General features: G+C 30.4%; 1 protein-coding gene and 2 non-coding genes across 3 annotated transcripts in view; all 3 read left to right on the plus strand.

Annotated features, from left to right (window-relative positions):
• LOC126739918 (uncharacterized) overlaps positions 1-21,222 on the plus strand; it is a 110,356-nt gene that overhangs the window by 65,681 nt on the left and 23,453 nt on the right. The window lies entirely within an intron of this gene.
• Positions 16,624-16,695, plus strand: Trnah-gug (transfer RNA histidin (anticodon GUG)). Its single transcript has one exon. It is a non-coding gene; the product is annotated as a tRNA-His (tRNA).
• On the plus strand, positions 17,054-17,127 carry Trnan-guu (transfer RNA asparagine (anticodon GUU)). Its single transcript has one exon. It is a non-coding gene; the product is annotated as a tRNA-Asn (tRNA).

Consider the following 21,222-nt stretch of genomic DNA (forward strand, 5'->3'; position numbering starts at 1 on the left):
TAGAAATTTTGAAACACCTAAACCATTTTTTTCTATACTTCTTCCCTGTCCAATCTAGATGAGTTGTTTAAAATATTTACCTATAGAACATCTCTTTCTCTCTCTTTTAAATGACTGATTTCCTTTTTTGTAATTTTATTTAAATAACAAAATTTAGTTTTATATTTAAATGTATTGGTTATCTCATTAGAATTATTGAAATATGTATAATAAAAACCAAATAGGGTTTCAATAATCTTTGTTATTAATTTTAAAAATTCAAATGAAGAACATCATTTTTATCGTATTAGGATTCGTAAGATGCAAGTTTATGAGAACAATAAAAAAACACATGTTTTAAAGCTATATCTATCCTTGTAAGTTAATTGAAACTTCGTAAATTTTAACGCGATTTTTGAACAGGTACATGAAAAATACCAGAACTAATGCAGCTATCTTAAATTCTGAACTAAATGTAACCTTCTATTTCGTTTTAGTAAACATAACCTCCCAAAAACTTTAATTATTTTGTTTCCCTACAATTGGCACCACTGAAATTTGTCAGAGTGATCAACATAGAAACGATATTATCAGGCAAATTGGCGGCCACCTAGTCGTAGTCATTTATTTTTCAATGGATTGGCAGTCTAGGTATATTTATTAAGTTTGTTGGTTTCCGATATGTATTATCTGTACTTATGATTTTCCTTTAGATTCAGTTTAGTTCAAGATGCTAAGCCTTAAGTATGGCCTTCGGATTTATCAAAGTGACGTATGAGTATCATATTAGGCCACACACATAAGTGATAGTGAAGACTTAGACAAATGTTTAAGGTCAACCATCAAGTAACTATTAAACAATTGACAGGATGTTATAACGTAATCACATGACTAAGGCTTATTCGCGTGAAAAACTTTGTATTGAATTTTGATAAGAAAGAAGATAAGAAGATAAGATTTGATAAGAAGATACTGCTTTGTAAAAATTGAGTGATTATAGTCATTGCATTGAATATCATTGATTAAATAAATTAGATGAAATAAATGAGTGTTTTAGAATAGAATATTGAGTTAAGGGTTAAATATATAGTGGCCTCTTACTAACTTTTCAGCTCTACATCGACTAATTACTAAAATAATTATGAATGGTTTACTGTAATGATAAAAGTGTAGAAAAAATTAAAAAAACAGAGATTAAAATAAGCTTAATTATTCAATTTTATTCACTGATAGATAAAAAACAAAAATGTTGGCTTCTAAGCTCATAGTGTCTGTAGTGATAAAACTCCTATCCGCAAATGAAGTTGTTGATAAAATACTTGTTGATATTGATGTTAAAAAATTAGAATTCCCTTCACTAAACCCTATTAGGTCATTAAGATGATTAAATCCGTTCTTTATTTCACCATTTAAAATAATTGAAGTTGCTCATCCTATTTACTGAAAACTTTCATGATAATAAAAAAAACTTAAAAAATGTTAAATAAAGAACATTTCCAATCAGAAGATATAGCCATAGAAATTTACAATTCTTTACAATATTCATTACAATTTATACTAACTGGGTAATGACATTTGTTTTACTTCAGCATAATTAACTTTACGTACCAAACCTAATATTACACAGAAGAATAGAAACATAAACTTCAATCAATTCAAAAATAAATTTAAAATGTTTCTACATGAATAATGAATTAGAAGTCTATGACTTCTAGTCATACGTGAATTAGATCTTGCAGTCCTGACAGTAACAGTCTACAGGTATGCAATAATCAACACTGGTCTTGGCGAAGATTTCTTTTTACGTGATGTAAGTTGCTTCCAGGAATATCCTTTTCGTTCAGTTTTGCTCTTTGCACAAAATCTTTACTCAAGCAAGCGCCTTTTTTGAACAAGAATTAATGATCAAGAAACCTCTCCTGTTTGGGTTCACCTTCGATATGCAGACACCTAGAACGCCGCTATATCGGGACTTCTTTTTACGAAGAAGTGCAAGTATGAGGAATCAACTCCCAAAGCATGTCTTTCTCGAACATATTTCCCAGAACTTTTAAATAAATATTCATAGACACATTTGTAGCACTGGTGCTACTTGTGATACTCGAGTATCGTAGGATTTGCACCAGTTTCGTACCAGTATATTCCATAAAAAAGTAGTTCCTGAAACCTAAGGCGGAAGGAATTTTTCATTGATTTGCAGTGACCGTATGTTAGTTTTATTGATGTTCATTGCGAAAGCCAATTAATTTTATCGATATACCTTTGCTGGTAAAAATAATAGTTTATGAGAGACAAAGGTTTTAGAATAGCGTAGATCAAAAATCAGCAGGGAAATATAGCATTTATTGGTACTTCCTCTATAAAAGTAAATTTCGTATCTCAATAAAATATAAAAGAAATCAAACGAGACACAAAAGTACATTTGAGCGAGTTAAAACGCAATTTAGAGGAACGAAAAATTGGAAACACTTTTGCTTGAAAGCGTTCGATTCGAAATTGCTATACGGACCTTTTGCGGGGAGGTTGTCAAAGGGCACCGAACGACGGGGAAAAAGGGAGTAGACGGGGCTGTTTAAAAGATGTTGATTGCCAATTTATTTACCCTTAGGCCCTGCGAGTTACTTTTCGGGATACGTCGTAATTTTTTTTACGGTTTTCGAAATATGTTGTTTGCGAAAAGGTTTTGCGTGATGTGTTTTTATGGACCCATTCGTACAAATAAAAATTAAGTAAAAAGATCCATTAAATTAAATTAGTAGACCGTAAAAAAAACGGGGCATATATATTTCCGAGTACCTATAGGAAAATACAATACAAAAAAAATTCTTTAAAGAATCGGGAAATAGTTTTTGATAAAGGAATAGCTTCATTCCATAATCAGTGCCAGAAAATCCAATTTCGCATTTGTTTTGGTGCCAGTGGCGCCATTTATCTCACTTGCATAAAAACATGAATTAAGGTATCTGCAGTGGAAAAGGAAATACTCATTATCTAATATAACCTAATGCTCATTCTACTCCTATTATAGAATATACAACTTTGTCTTCAAGAAAGGTTTTAGGATATAAGCAAGCAATATTAATAAAGTGTTGTTACATGCGGAACTATAAATGGAGCATTGACACTCCGTGTAATTAGAAACAGGAGAATTTTTTTAATATAATTAAATCCTAGTTTTAATTATCTTAAAGTGACACTCAATATCGGTTAATATGGCATAATGAAAAATGTTTTTACCTTGATAGCCTAAACATATGAATAATTTTTTTATATTTAAACAATTTTTACTTCGATCTGTTTATCCCTAACACGCCTGGATCTGTTTTATTGCTAGGAAGTTGTTTCGGAGTCTAAGTAAAAGTCCTTTATAAAATATCGTAGACCCTTTCATCTCCAAAACTGATATAAGCTGAAGTCTTTTATACGACAAAAGGAGAAAAGCGCAAACACTTCTCCGCAAAAGGGAGACAAGCGGTAAAATCTTCGTCGCCAAGAAAATATTAAAAGGACCAGCCCTTTTCGCTCCATCTTAACTGTTTCAGATGAAAACCAAAGGAGTTTTGTATAAAAGCGGATTTTAGTTGGAATAGGCGTCATAATGCTCAAGGAAAAGCAAGTTTCAGGAAATCCTATACATTTTTAAAGACAAATTTTATGAACCTGACTATTTTAATATTTTTGTTTAATTTTAAGGATTGCTTAGAATATTGAAGTTCTAGAATTAGGAAACAATAACTTTATTGGAGTTCAACATGTGCTCAGGGGCAAGAGGGGTGTTTTGTTTACAAACATATTCATTCCTTAACATTTTTAACAATGTTTATTCCTAAAACCGCTTGTAAAAATTTTGAAATAGCAACACCGCAAGCAAAGGCTGATGATATCTTGCGAAATGTCATCTTGTCAAACGGCTTTGTGTTTACATTCCGCATTTGTAAAGTTCTGTTTAGCTTTTGGTTGAAAAAGGAAAAAGCTCCCATTTGAGTTTTTTTGTGAACTGTTATATTATGGTAAAAACTTGTGCCGCACCATGGGAAAAAGGCGATTCAAGACCATCTTTCTACAAGTAAATACCGATACTGTCATTACATCAAATCAAGGGAGAACCATCATCATAAACGTAGAATGGGAGATTTTAGAAATAAACCAAAATAATTATAAACTATTTAATTTCCACAAAAATGCTTTTTATTACAAAGGTACCTTTACTCTAATGAAGTACGTTAAAAAACGCATAAAGAATTTATAAACGGTAATATTTTTTATAATTTAAAACATAATCTAATAATATTGATCATGTAAATATTTTTTGGCGACGTCACTGGTAAAGATTCCTTGTGTCGGTGGAATCAACAATGCGATCGAGCGGCGTTTCGATGTTGTTGCTTTTTTCTTCAATATACGTTATTTGCATTCATTTAATTTTGAATATTGACTTCTTTTTAGAGTTCTTATTATATTTTATTAAAGAGGAACAATAGTAATGTTTTGTGCCTGTCAAAATAAATGGCAAATTTTTATGACCATTACAGATTGTCATGATTTACTATCTGTTTTATCTTTTTATGTTTATCCCTTTAGTTCCTCTCTTCCTTGTAGGAACTAAGAAGAATCCCGGCAATAGTAAATGTTCTCACTTTTATTGATTTTGTTATCCAGTCATTTAACGATGGGAGTCAGGTATGTACATGCGGTTTACACTGACTTTTCCAAAGCGTTTGACCGTGAAACTTTGTTAAAAAAAATTAAATCGTTGTGGTGTATGTATCCCATTGTATAATTGGCTACAAAATAACAGATCATAGGCAGATAGTCATAATGAGTAAAGTAGTTTTAATTCTAATGAATTTAAGGTACCCTCTGGAGTTCCTCAAGGATCCCACCTGGGAGCTTACTTAATATCTATCAATCAATAATATTAGTAGTTACTTTTTACGCAGTGGCTATATTTATTAGCAGATGATATATATCGCTTAATATTAACTGGATCTGTGCATCAGAATTGCAGCTGGTTTATCAACAACAATATGGATTTAAATATTAAGAAACGTTACTCTATTATTTTTAGTCATGCTGCAAATATATAAATTGCATTTATTCTTTTAGTGGTAGTCTTCTTAGTTTACTTGAGGTTATGCCTAATGTGAGGGATCCAGGAATTATATTGGATTCAAAATTCTTAGTTTTTCTTCTTATAATATGGCTACTGTTTGGAAAAGAGATGCATAAAAGACTTTAAAAGTGTTTCTTTCATTGAGTTTCTTGACTGCACCTTCGACCGTCCACACTTCAAATGGATCATGTATATGGTGCCCTCAGTATAACAGCTATATTCAGCTAATTGAGCAGATTCAACACAAGTTTCTAAGGTACATTCCTTTTAAGAGAAACATTCCACTTGCTATAACTTACCATATATTTGGGACTGATCTGAAACTTACTACTTTAGAAAATCATAGCAGACAAGCCTGTAAAATACATCATTTTTATATTCCTTCCCTTAGAACTAATTATGAAAATAATGCATTTTTCACTAGGGTAAGTAAATCTACAAATCAATAGGATCAATGGACTGCTTCACTGATAGAAACAAATATCTTAGACTGTAAAGAAATAGGGTGCTAAAAAATTCTGTGCAACTTGGATTTTCTGAATGATTTCATATTAAATTGTATTGCTATATCAGTTATTAATTGTAATATAATTGTATTGTTCTATTCCTTCTAATGTAGCTTAGGTTTGTTTAATTTAATATAAATATTTTACTTAATTTTCATTTTATATTAGGCTTAATTTATCACTTTCTAATACTTTATTCCACACTAAAATTCATTAAATTCCCGAAAATAAAGATAAAGGACTTTGCCTCCCTTCTCCCCAAAGACCGGGCGTCTGTCAAGTCTCATTTCATACGTGCAAGTACAAGAAGCGCCCCTTCTTAAAGGAGGCTATAAGCAAACTTACTAAACTATGACTAATACGCCAATATTACCGTTTTTGGGAGGGTGATACTGTAAAATAATACCGGTTTTGTTATTCTATGGGGTGCGACTGATAGATTCGATGGTTATTGGAATTTGGCAATATTGGTTTTCTAATGGGAATGTGTATTTAGCAGAGCTTGATTTAGGATTTATAAACGATTTTGTGGAAAAAATTGGACTTTTCTGAATGTAGATATAGTTAGAAAAGATGTCTAATTGTGGAGAGATTTTGGAAATGAAAATGCGCATGCTTAAGATAAAAATGAAAATAGTTTTTAGAAAAAAATGCAATAAAAAGTTACTCACTTATCAGTTATAAACAGTATTTCTCTGGTATAGAAGAACAATGAATGAAAATAAAAAAATACATTTTATATAAGCTTGCTATAAATACTGAACTTTTTATACGTTTTTTAGCGTTCTTCATTAGAGTAAAGGTACCGATCTAATAAAAAGCATTTTTAAGGAAATTAGATATTTTATAATTATTATAGATTTCTTATCATCAATTACAGATGTAAACTTAACAAAGAAGTTGGAAAAAGATTTAATATAAAAGTATTTGTGCAAATGGAAGTATATGTGCAAATAATTGCGTAGATATATGCAGGTTAAAGGGTCTAAAGATAAATGAGGAATGTCACTCGTGGATAAAAGCCCAATCTTGTCTATTATTTATAAGAAGTGAATATTGATTATTTATAAGAATTTTTTTGTGAGTGAATGAACTAATTTATTTACAAACAAAAAGGTTTAATTTCGCTTTATTTCACAAAATGGTTTAAGTTGTAACTGGTGCTTATATCTAGGGAACTAATATCTATTATTCCCATAATACCTAAAATCTTAGAAAAAGTTGTTCAGCTATAGATTTATTTATATTGTGATTTTAACAACATAATCTCACAATTACGGTAAGGTTTTATTAAAGGACTTAGTAGCACTACAGTTCACCCGTTTCTTCTGCCCATTTCATCTCTGCCTTTCACAAAGGTAATTCAAATATTAACAAATATACAAAAAATGATTTGATGATCACAATTTCTTTATGTTGACTCTGCCTCCTTATCGTCTTATACGAATACAAAGGAATATTACTTAGTAGTCTGTTGTGGCTGCAGATATTATCTCACTAATTTTCCATGGAAAAAAGCCAACTTGAGTATTATTCATTAGCCTGTATGATAAATCCATTTTTCCTCCCTATAGGCTTTAATCTTTACGACCTACGATCGTTTCTTGAATCAAATTACACACCCTTAATTACGCCCTCGCTTTGATGGAAATAATTAGCCTGATAAAGCAGCCTGGATGGACAAAGGACAAGCGGAATTGGCCGGTAACCTCGTTAGCGTGTTCGTACGTGCGGTGCAGGTTGGTTACATGTGCAATTTCGTTGCGGTCACACATGGGTACGATGGAAATGTCATTTGTCTTTGTAGGGCCAACGTAACATGGACATCATGATGGTTACTTTAGTCGATCAAAGATGGACGGTTATCTAATTGAAAAAGAATGTACAGTAGCAATTTTATAGCGCAATTCAAAGGTTTTATTGCAACACATTTTGAGATACTTGAGAGAACTATGTTCCTCAATATTTTTGGCTCTAATGTAAAATTTAGAATATATTTCTTCTTCTTACTCACTATATCACCTTTTACTTTAAAAGTGTTTACTTATAGGTCTTTTCTTATACAGTTAGTTAACTACATAATCAAATTTCAAAATATTCTGAAGGCAATTTAAATATCTAATAAAATAGGTAGATTATTGTAAAGCTAAAATCAAAAATTTATCGCATTATATAGATAGATGATGTCAACGATTTTTTCATCAAGGATCAACTTTTATTTCAGATATTGCTAAGGATAATCCAACAACTGCAAATAATAATCTACAAATATGAAAAAAAATATAAACATGTACCATGCACGTGTATTACATTGGCAACTTAATATATATAATAAATTCCTATAGAAACTTTCAAGAAAAACTCAATATCGTTGCCGATAGATTTCACAAATTTGTCGTCAATATTGTTCTATACTTAACCTTATTAATTACTTACTACTTAAGTAATTATATTGCTATTTAAAAAATCTATTCACTTATATATATGCAAATATTCCAGCTGTATCTTTTCAAACTAAAAAATTCTTCTTTATTAAAATTCAAAATATTTTTCAACACATAATAAAAACAGTTGACATTGTTTTGGTTTGTCTATTTTAATAATAATCAAGTAGTAAAATTTCTATCACATTAATATTAAAACAATACAAATACAAATTATTTTATAAAGAAAAAAAAAAATGACAAAAAAGGACAGTTCATAGATTATAAAAAAAACCGCTTCACATGCTTCTTATATTAAGTAAAAGATATATGAACTAAAATGTGATATAACAATGTATTAATGCATCAATTTTTCCGAATATCTGAAAGTCAAGTAAAGAAAACTCCTGAATAATCCTGATTTAAAAAAAAAAAGAAACAGTCAGTAAGTCTAATTATCGCCTGACCTTATCATTGCCAGTGTTATTAGAGATTTTGAAAAAATGCATGACAAGGATTTTGGAGTATTTTGAATAAAATAATTTATTTACCGATCTACAATTTGATCTTAGACTTAAATTTTAATATCTCATATTTTTTGTGCTTTTAAATATCAAAAATATTTGCCTCTATAAAAGATGTACAGATATGATTGTTGACACGTGATTTCTATTAAAAGGATATTATTTTCTGCAAGACCCAGTTCATATAGAAAATCCTAAAAATATATCTAGGTCTTTAATTTTCTATTTATTAATCAAACCTTATTTGCTAATGTTTTTATGAGTGACAATTCATTCGATGAAAAAATTACGTATTCCTGAAACTTAGATATTACTATTTTCATATAGGCTATTTTCAGTTGTATCTGAGATAAAGGACTCTGTCCAGAAAGTATCCCATTTAGATAAGACGAATTTTAGTGGATTTGGTGTTTGACTCAAAAATATTATTTGATAGTGGGAGCCTAGATTTATGATCTTAATATGTATTCTGCAACTTGGGGTAATCTTTGTATCAGTAGTTATATTTGGTTCAAAGGTACATTCGATCTACACTATAATCAAATAAATGATAGTGATAGCACCTTTGAAAAGGTCTAAATGAGTTGGAAAAAATAGAGAATTTTAGTCAAGATAAGATGTATCATCTATCTTACTCGAAATGCCAAAAATTTTTGGTAATGGCTAAAATCATTACATCTCTAACAAATTTTCTTTTATTGTTTTTATAAATATTGGGCAGATTTATTGTTTCTTTTTTTGTTATAATTCTGATGTTTATTTTTTGCGTTTATTAATCAAAATTAGGCTAAGTGCGTCAGTGCAACATACGGCAGTGCCATAATGTCATCGGTTTCATATAATCGCTGTACTGTTCGCGTTCATCATCAGCGTACAAGATTGTAATTTTATATATGATAAATAAAATGTAAAAAAAAAAGACGACAGGTTACCAAAAAGGCCTTATTATTATAATTAGCCTAAAAACCAATAGAAGATAGCTATAAAAACTGCTGACCAATATTAACGTCAAACCTGCTTAAATATGTATGTAAAAGCTTAGCTACTCGATGGACATGATGGTATCAATGATTCTATGTTGGCAAGTGTGCAGATCATTAAAGATAAAAATTTTGAAAATTCTTATTCCAGATCCATTTGTATATATATTAAATTTATATTAATAATTTATTTATTCATTTTGAACTCAGGAGGCTTATCATCAAAGAGGAACAAAATAAGAAATATACGATATCACTTCTAAGAATTACCCTCCTTTAAGATTAGTAGAAGTTTTGTTTAATTTGTCACTCTTTTTTTTTTTATATTCTACTATTTATAATACCTCTATTGAATTATTTATTTAAGTAGCATTTATGAAACTCACGAAACTTCTCTCTGTTGAATAGGTATGCATTTTCATGACGAAATAAGTAACTCCAACCGACAAGTTAAGAGAATTATTAACAAAATAGAAAGCAGCCATAATAAGCTCATGAAATTCGAAATTCACGCCTAGTGAGTCCGCTTTAAAAGCGAGTGAATACAAAGTCTTATTATTGTCGAAGTTTTGGGAAAGGGAAGTGTATTTTCTCGGGATAACTTTCGGCTTAAATATTTTGTTACTGAGGCGGCAGAATTTTAATTTCGAGAAGTCGAATCGAGGTTTACGAAAGCATAAAGTTAAATAATAATATTGTTTTGTAAGTAAGGTGCTTTGTAAAGGATTCTGTTTTTGTGAAAACGAAGTTTAAAATGTTTAAGATTACGTACTCGGTTAGACAAGAAATAAAAGTTTCTATAGATGATAAATAAACAGGTTGAGTTTAGAGCCTAATTGTATAGTCTCGACGATGAAGCTGAAGGAAGGGACGAAAATTTCAGATTTTTTCTAATTTTCTATAGTTTACCTACAATCGATCGATGCGGTTCCTGGATCTATCTATCCCTATCTATGAAATGAGAACCTTGTAAAAAAATATTAAAACTACCCGAGCAACAATAACGTACATACATATACCGTTATACTAAAATAAACAACATCTCTCTATTCTAACTGCAAATTTATTTGCAAAACGTATATAAACACAATCAGCGTTCACACAATCAGCGCTTAGTTATATCGCGACTGTCGATTGTGTTAACCAACATATAGAGACGAACTACCTCCATTAGACAATACTGTAGCTGGAGCGGCAGGACCTACATGGCTGTTACCCGTAACTGTGGACAAAGCCAAGGTGTAAAACAAAGCGTTATCAAGTTGCTCGCGAATATATAGCGTATACCTCGTGAGAATCATTTGAAAACTTTTGGTTAATGAGGAAATTAAATTGGCCGTAGTTTCTTTATTTAATTAAATTTACTATTTAGTGAATGCTTTAGTTGCACGTAGGTAGGTATGCTTTTATCAAGTTCAGTAATAGATTTTGTAATTAAATTTTCAAATTTAGCAACTTTTCCCGCTTACCTTAGCAAAATTACGCGAATTTTCGACAACTCTGTAACTAACTAGCTTGTCGAAAGTTTTAATGGATAGGAGAGTTTATTGCTGTGTTTTAGGGTACATATAAATTAGTTCTGTTGTTTGAATTACTGCCGACAGCGTTGTAATAGAAATTAAATATTTAGACTATGCATTTTATATTTCTTTTACACTAGATGACCATTCCCAAAAATATATTCTATAAGTGACGACCGACAAATTGTAGAGCTTATTTGAAGCCCATTGAGAAGGGTAGATTAAATAAGTCTAATATCTATGCCATTATTATTGTTGTAAAATACGTTTTTTTCTCGTTTGTATTATGTGTGTCTGACGTTGGTTGTACTACAATTAGAAAAATCAGTTTAATTTCAATTATAATTAAATTTTAAATGTACAAACACGTTTTTTCTGTCGTCCTAATTATTATTATTATTATTTTTGTATTCTAGCGCCCAGAAGATGCAAACATATTTTGCGAAACGTCGGCAACTTTAAATACGATTGGACTTTTATTTTATTGCTCCCTAAACCCAATAATATTACGAGTACAAACGATATATGCCGTAAATGTTCAAATTTATTACTCATGACCAACTTATTGATAATATCTGTGCAAACCATTATTTTTCGTGTGAATTGTGTGCATGATGGGTTTATCTGCTAAAGTTTTAATAGACTAATTGTAAAAAAGGAGTTCTAATAACTGTTGATAAGTCTAGTTAACTAGATGGAGAGCAGTAGAAATGTAAAAATTGGAAATTAAAATACTAGGCAGTCCAAAAGTGCTACTATAGGGCTAGCCGATAATTAGTGGATTTGGAGATGGAATGGCCGGCGAGATCACCAGATCCAGCATCCGTTGACTTTGTTCTCTGGGCTTAAAAACGCTTGTGCTTAAAATGCAACCAGCTTTACCCAATGATCTTCAGTAACGGATTATTACAAAATGATCATCTATTCCAAGAGAAGTGCTTCAAAATGTAAGAAATAAGTTTGAAAATAGATGATACTTTTGTTTAGCCCAAAATGGAATGAATTTTTACCATCTATTTTATTTACAAATATTATTAAAATTTATTTTATTTAATTTTATGAATCACAAAAGAGGTGGTGCCATTTAAATTTTTAAGATTGGGGTGAAATCGGCCCAAGGGAACTCACCGTATAGCCAAAATATAGTTGTTGTAGTTCCTCCTACCTGTATAACATTTGTACCAAATTGCGCTTTTCTAGCTGTTTTAATTTCAGAAATATTTGCATTAATGGTTTTCAAATTGACTCTTTGTATACAAATATTTAGGTTATTTGTAACTTAGGAGAAAAATTTGTTTTTTTATTTGTTTTTTTACTATCCTTAACGAACTAATACAATCTTAATGAACTAATACAAAAATGTATGCAAATTGGTAAATTTATATTAGACACTCTGTATGAAAAAAACTTCAGACTATTACTGAAGGATAAAGCTGGTACCGTAAACTAACTACATAAATACGAATTACCTGGCAACGCCGTAATGAAATTTAACAAATGAGGTATCAGTATAAAGCTCTTGTCCCCAAAAGCATAACGCCATTAAATATATACTCAAACGCTTAAGGTTTTTTCCAAAACAAAAACATAGACCGTCGAAAGTAAAAGTTTTCTAATTTCTTTACTTGTGAGCAACACTCTAATAGAAGTCTTGAACTACAAAAAATTAAGCTCTTTTTAATCCTTTATCTTCGAGTACTTGCTTTTCCATTTTTTTACCTGGATATAGACTCATGGGGCCTACTTCATAGGCTAACTTTAGCCAATTATCGCACTCTGAATTACTTATCAGGCTTAATTCACTTTAATTTTGTACAGACTGTGTTTCTAATGCTACCGCGACACTCTCGCCGAATATTTCGGACATTTTGCGATGCGAGTGAGTATGAACGATTTTCGATACTTTCGGCACTTCAGGACAAATTCAAGATTGACGAAGTAGAAGGTCCTTAAGGTTTTGCTATAACTACTATACTATTATAATTTACCTATATCTAACTAGTTTTCAAAATAACGTGGAAGAGGATAATAAGAATTAAAAAATGTGTGCCGAAAATACACAAAAATAGAAGACGGTAAGTAATTTTTAAATACCACAATTTTGTTTTTACATACTGTGGCATACTCATAAACAAAATACAGAATTATGTATAATCAGGGTGTTAGGCAGAAGGTCCGCTAACTGTAAATTTTGAGTTAGTGCAGTCATTTGCCACTCATTGAGCCAAAAACTTTACGGTTTTTGTTATTTTTTTTCTTTTAATCAGAAATTAAACACCTCAGCCTTGATCAGAAAATTGATTAAATGTATCGTCTAAAAAACAACTATTTCATTCCTTATAGTTTTTTCGTAATCCATGCTTTATTAATCTTCATGGATATTGTGTTTTGGGTCCCGTATCACATCTGCTGCTTTATATTCTTCTAGGAACTGTAGTTAAAAGTGATTGAGAGTAGAAATGCTGCCATTTCTTTTTAATAAACACGATACAACTAGAAAAACACACTCGCAAAGTTCATAAAGTGCACTGCAGAATTTCGGTATGACGTCAAACACGACAGCTGATGATAAAAACCAGATATATAGATTAGCGCTCTTATATAAAGAGTGTCTAAATATTTTGACATAATTTTTTTTAATATCTCTAAAATCTTTTGAGAGATCGGCTTAAAATGTTAAATACCTATTACTCACATCTACGCACGAATTTCGTACAATATTTATGCGACTAATACAATGAAAAGTCAAATTAAGGACACTCTCTGCAGAATTTCTTTAATTATCTTAAGGACCAAAAAATTGAATATATGAAAAAATTCTTTATTTAAAAAGAGGAAATAATTTCATTGGTTTGTAGATTGAAAACATTTATTTTAACGAAAATCTCAAGACCAAAAACCTTAATACTTTTGATTGACTTAGATACTTCTGATAACTGTATTTTCATTATCTGTGCCTTCCTCACTAGAAATTAAAGTGCAAAACATTTAGTAGATCTAAATTAAAGAAAGTAAGATTCTAATTAAACTATTCTAAGATAGAAGATATTCGCGTTTTTAAGGAATCTTGGCTCAGTGATATCATATTGGACCGACAAATTATCAATATAAAAGTGTAGTTAATTTTTTAGGTATGCAGACGTTTTGGGAGATTTCAAAGAATATTAAATTTAAATAACTGGAGTTTGAAGTAATATTGTGACGCGATGTCATTATCTGAAAAAAAATATTCACAAATATTTTATAATATGCTAGTAAAGTGGTTAATCAGATATTAACTTTGTAACTTGAATTATATAGAATTTGGAAGGCTAGAATAAGCACTGCTATGGAACTATGGGCAGTTTCTTTGCTTGCAACATCTCTGATGCAATGATGGCAAATGCTCATGTAGAAATGACAAAAAAAAACACACTTTATAATATAAAAATTTTTCACTTATTTTGACAGGGGCAAAACAATACTATTCCTCTTTAATAAAATATGAACCATTTTTTTCATAAAATATTATAAGATACTCTATAAAGAAGTTAACATTCAAAGTTAAATGAATACAGATCACATATATGCACACATGATATATGATCACATTATGCTTTAAATTATACACAGTATTACCGTTCATAAACTCTATGCGTTTGTTTTAACATACTTCATTGGAGTAAAAGTACTTATATAATAAAAAGCATTTTTATAGAAATTAAATGTTATATAATTATTTTAAATTTCTTAATAAGTTTTTATTATTTTACGTTTATGACGACGATTGTCCCTTGATATGATGTTATGATTATATCGGTATTTACCTATGAAAAGGTCGGCTTTAATCAAGGTTTGTCAAGATGATATAAATGACATTATCTATTGCCTGCGATGTTGCCATTTCAAATTTTTTAGAAGTGACTTTAGGAATAAGTTTTTGAATATTTCCTTTTTTGCTTTGAAGATGTTATTTTTGCGTTTAGAACAACATATATCTACTTAAATTTTTTATTTTTAATCCAAGATCTAACATCAACAAGTTAAATTAACAAATGTTTGAAAATGCGTGTAAACTTGACAACAGAGAATCGATGAATATGTTTGTAAACATATTCATAAATTCATAAAGTATAGGATAAAATTCTATACCGATATTAATCGGTATACTATGTCTGGATAATCTTAAATAAATCTAATGTTGATTAATGGGGGTGTGGTAATTTTGATCTCCCATTTTTTTTCCTGATAGACGTTCTCAACTAACTTCTTTGTCTAAAATTTTTTTATTTAAAGCTGGAATCTCGAAATATTTTAAAGCATTTTTCTCTATATTTGGATTTTTTTTAATTCTTAAATAAACTGAAATACAGTCTATAAATAATGACAACATTTACGACTTAAATTTAATATTGTACTACGTTGGGATGTGTTTCACATTTATAAAAGAAAAACTAATCATTTTAAAAACGTTCGCTTCCAATCAAAGCTCCTCTGCCCCTTCTGTAATTCTAATGATTTCATTTAATGTAGATATTAGGTCCACCAATTGGAACACATTATGATAGATGTTATTTTTGTTTCAAGTATGTTTTAATTGCTCAATTTTTTTTTGTTGTTACAAAATCAAATTATTCAAAATATCTCGAAAACCAAGCCTAAATATTTATTCTGATATAAAATTTCATTTATTATTCCGGTGTATAGAATACTCAGTTCGCTGCAATTCCCTAACCGCGCCACCACTTTCGCACAACAAAAGAGTCGCAATGTTCGCTAACTATTTCACACTTCGACAAAATTGTTAACGAGATACCGCGTTGTTGCGGAAGCCATATTTCGCCCGGCTGTTGTTCCATTTTCCATTTTCTGATGGATTCCGAATCGGAATATGTATACGCGACGTTGAATAGGAAAGACATTTTATTCTCCGTATTGCTAAATTGAAAATTTACGATATGACTTGCGATATAATATATGTATATGCGTTGCTGTTTTGTCGAAGTTTGCCGTTTAGACGAAGTCGGGCTTTATATGACTTTGGAATCGAAAAGTAATTTTTTAGATGGCCCATTTGAAAGACGACGAAAGATTATAGCTATACGTTTACCTCATACATCGGAATTTCTTTTTCTATATCATCCTAGTCTTTTTTAGTCTTTGAACGATCTGTTATAAGTAGGTAGATCTACAACCACATAGAGATAAAAATCGTCTTTTTCATTTAACCTACTAAGGCAGGTAACCCATTTTTTTATCTTTTACGTTAAGCCCATAACATAACAATACAGAGGTAAAGAAATATAACTAGAGAACGATAGAGGCCAAGCACAAAAAAGGAAGAGAATGTCAGGTGATCATAATGGATGTACAGGGTGCCCCAAATTCGAGGGTAATCATTGGGATCTCGGAATACTAGAACTAATACCGAACACTCGGACGAAGAAATTGAAAATTTTTAGAAGGAAATAATACAGCAAGATTTTTAACATGAAAAAAAAACTTTATTATACAGGAAGTTACATTATTGCATATCAAGTTCATAATGTATATTCAGGACTTATTTGGGTTATACAAAACTAGTATCCATGTCTCAATAGCCGTGATCGTCTAGTGGTTAGGACCCTACGTTGTGGCCGTAGTAACCCAGGTTCGAATCCTGGTCACGGCAATGTGCAAACATTGTCACGGTGAGACTACTTTTTTTTTTTAATTTTTTACCTAAGAAACTCATTTAAATCGGAAATTTTTAGAAATTTTTTAACGTAGTATATAAGGAGATTTTGATGTTTAAAATAATATTTATGCCCTTGCACATGATTATTATAACTTTGTTGTCAGAAACAAAGATTATATATACTCATTATTAATCAACACAATTAAACACTGTTAAATTATACATCACATGATAATGTATTTATTATTCTGAACAATAATTAAAAAAAAAATTAAAATAATAAAATAATAATAAATTCACTTTAAAAAAAATACTTTGGAGTTTGAAGGTGTTTTTAGAAATTACGACCATGGCCTCCGTGGCGCAATTGGCTAGCGCGTTCGGCTGTTAACCGAAAGGTTGGTGGTTCGAGCCCACCCGGGGGCGAAACTTTTTTTTATTCATAATTAATTTTTTTTTATAAGTATTGAAGAAAATTTACAAAATTTTTTTATTATTTACAATTACGTAAATTTAAGAGATAGTAACTCATTTTAATAACGTTCTTTCAAGCAGTTAGATACAGGGTGTCTCAAATTCGAGCCTGATCATTGGAAACTAGAAGAGATACGTGGTCAGTTCAATGGAGGCAAAGTGTCGCCATCGGAAAAAAACCGAAAATTCGCAATTTCATTTTTATTCTTTACATAACAAACTGAATTTCGCATTCTTATTGCTACTTTTATTGTTATACATTGATGTCAGACTTTCGAACCGACTTTTCATATTTGACCTCTAATTCAACTTTGTGTTTTTAAATACGGCTCTGGATTTCTTATTACAGATTCTCTCAGAAGAACCTCTTATGTTTCTAAACCAACGATGTAAATATCATGCTTATTAAAAAATATATATTAATGGATTGTGTTAGAGTGAAATAAAAATAGATATTGTAAATAGGATTAAAAACAAATAAATTTTTTTCTAAAATAACACATTAATAAAGAAAGCTTAAAAACTAACATAAAAAGAGGTTAATAAATAATATAATTAAAGTAGCATTTCTCAAATATAAGGTTTAAAACTATGAAAAAGTAGACAATAATAGATAATTTTAAATTATTATTGAAGGCATATAATAATCCTCGAACTTCAACTAGAGTTTTTTCAAACGAAGTGGTATTACTGCGAATGCGAGTTTGAAGAGCTTTAAATAATGATGGACATAAATCTTTTCATATATTAGTCCAAAACGACCAAAACTAAGGCCTGGCTTCGGCGACGATTAGAATTTTGTAACTACTTGCCTTTTTGAATAAGTGCTATATATCGTTGTTTTAGAAACATAAGAATATTTATTAAAAAATCGATGATAGCAGCTCAAATACAAAGCTTTACATATAGGTTTGTTTGTTTGTTTTACAAAAACACTATTTTGTAAAACAGAGAATGTAGGAACGACAATGTAAGATTTATTTTGTTATATCTATTCAAATTGAGTCGTAAAAAAATAAAAATGAAATCGCGAAACTTTGCCTTTATTTAAAGGCCTGATCTAGAGGTATGAAAAATCATAATTTTTTTTTAATGTCAAACTATAGAATAAACCTAATAAAAAAAAATAACACTGGATATATTATATCCCAATAGACCTTATTTAGAATATTTCAGGAGTAAAAAACTATAACATTCAGATTTTTATGAAATACATTTTAACATATTAAAAATATACTGTTCATGTCTGAAAAATGTTGAATGAGTTATAATTTTCCATCAAAAGAGTATGGTCCAATCAGATAATATTATACGGAAATGATTTACCTTATTTAAAAAAAATAGAATATAAATAATTGTAATGAAAATATAATATAAATAAATATAATATAAATATAATATATATTAATCACTTCTTTAAATTAAAGTTCAATTTTAATTTAGAATACACGATTTCTTGTTATTTTAAAAAAAACTTGTACTATTCTTAAAATATTTATAAACATAAATTTAATTCAAGCTATTTATTTTATTAGCTGAAATAATTTTTTTGTATAAATACTAAACAGGCTGGTCTTTTATGGTAGAAAATTTATAAAAACTGAAAATCAGATATAAAACACTATGAGAAAAAGATGTACAATATTTTTAAGTCAAAAACCTCAAGGATCTACAGTAGGACACAAGTAAATTAAAAGGAAATAACCCGAGTCTGTAGAGATCAAGAGACTAGAGAACGCAAAGTCTAAATGAAGTAAATATATGGTGTCATTCTTCTGAAGTCTAATTAGAATAATAGGCTTATAGACGAGGAACTCTAAACACAGTTTAGAGGACCTACAATAAATCTTAGGTTGTGGTTGTATAAAGGCTTTTAAAAATATATTAGCTTCATTGACTCATTTTTTTAATGGTATTTACACTATACTATTGATCTTAGCCAAAGCAATCGTCACTAGTAGATAAATACATATTAAAAAATTATTTCGCTTACAAATTATTAAAGTTTTACATTGCAAATCAAAATCATTATCTAAAATATTAAAAAAATAACACCCAAGATACAATTTCACAAATACTAAACAAAATAATCACAATCCACAAACAGTTAAAATTTTGGAGACCCCAATATCAATTTCAACTTCCTAAAACCTATTTTTGTTTTATTTTCACCAATTTTCACAGTTGAGCTTGTAGATACTCATCAAAGCTATAGAAGGCTCTATCAGCAAGTATTTTAGTATCATAGTATTGGTAGTATCAATCAGTAAATAATATCAGCAAGTAATTTTTTTACTGAGGCAGCAAAAAGTTTTTCATTTAGAGCTTTAATATTATTAGGAAGTTTATTAAAAAAGCTTGGGGCATAATAAGTAGTTGAGATACGAGATTTATTGAGTCTTAGAAAGTGCATTTTTAGGAAATCTACTTGTCGAGTGCTGTGAGTATGAATTTCTGATCTTTGGGTATATTTATGTAAATTCTTCTTTGTATTAGACATTCAAAAATATACCGTGATGGAAGTGTAAGAATTTTAAGTTTTTTGAAAGAGACTCACACATCGTCCCTTAAACCCAGACCCTCGACAACCCTCAGAGCTCTTCTCTGCAGTTTAAAGATTCTCCTAGCTTGAGGTGCATGACCCCAAGCCAAGAGACCATAATTGCAGGTGGACTGTATTAGCGCATGGTAAACCATTAACAAAACATCCTTATTTACTGTGGTGCCTTTTAATCATTTTAAAAGAAATATTTGTTTTGCCAATTTATTTGCAATGAACTCCACATGCTTATCAAATATCATAGTAGGATCTAAGTGAACACCCAAGAATCTCACCCCATCCGAACTCTCAACATTGGTACCCTCTGTAAATTCTCAAAGAGAATAGGACTTTCTTCGTTTTGTTGACATTTAGGCTAAGTCTATTTGCACTGAACCATTTGCCCTAATCTGACTTTACCCCCACCAGCATCAGCTCCAGTTCTTGCAAACTAGTACTCCCGCAAAGAGCAGTAGTGTCGTCAGCAAACAGCAGCAGCCTAGACTCAATTGACCTATCGATATCATTGACATAAATAATAATAAAGAGGAGTGGCCCCAAAATAGAACCCTGTGGCACACCATGAGTTATTTTGCATTCTTCTGATAAAGCTCCACCCGAACAGGTTTTCTGTACACGTCCAACAAGATAAGTTTCAAGAAGTGATAAACTGGGCGGGATCATACCATAAATCCTCCTATGGGATATGCAGTCGAAGGTTACAGAAAATTCCCCCAACATGGGACCCCATTTCAAAGCCTTCAACCACATACTCCAGAAGATCTAGTATAGCCTTAACAGTCGATTGGTTTTTCCTAAACCCATACTGAAAGTTTTTGAGGATTTCAAATGTTTTAGAAGAGGGACATTCATTCCATATATGTCTCTAGAATGTTTATTTTTTAAATTACTTATAGCATCTCTAACTTGTATATACGTCACTTCACTAAAGGAAAAATCCCCCACAGGGACACCCGACAGGCAGGCCTGATCCATAAATGATTCAGCAGTGACCGTGGCCAGTGGAATCTTCTTGAGAGTTTCCTCAGCTATACCTGAAAAAAATGTATTGAACTCGGACGCAGTAAGACCCACGGGCTGCTCACTATTCACCTTCTTTCTTTGGCCATTTACAATCTGCCAAGCAGCATTCGTTCTATTATCAGCCTGTAGTATATATTGAGAGTTTGCCACCCTTTTTGCAGATATAATTTCTTCCCTATATCTTTTTCTAAAGATTTTGATCTGTTCTGCAAGTTCTAGACATTTATTATTGCTATACAAGGAGTTTAAGAAATGCAAGGTTTCGCGCATTTGCTTTAAATGATCATTAAACCAAGAAACCTGACAATTTCCCACCACACTCTTCTTTTTTACTGAGAATGATGCATCCATTGCATTCACTAACAAACCAATAAAAAATTATGCTATTTCATTTACAGTATCAGAGGATAGAAAACCCCAGTCAACGCGTTCCAAACTTCTGAACATGTTTTGGATACCCCTCT

The sequence above is a fragment of the Anthonomus grandis genome, chromosome 8 (assembly GCF_022605725.1).
Source record: "Anthonomus grandis grandis chromosome 8, icAntGran1.3, whole genome shotgun sequence".
NCBI classification, from domain to species: Eukaryota; Metazoa; Arthropoda; class Insecta; order Coleoptera; family Curculionidae; genus Anthonomus; species Anthonomus grandis.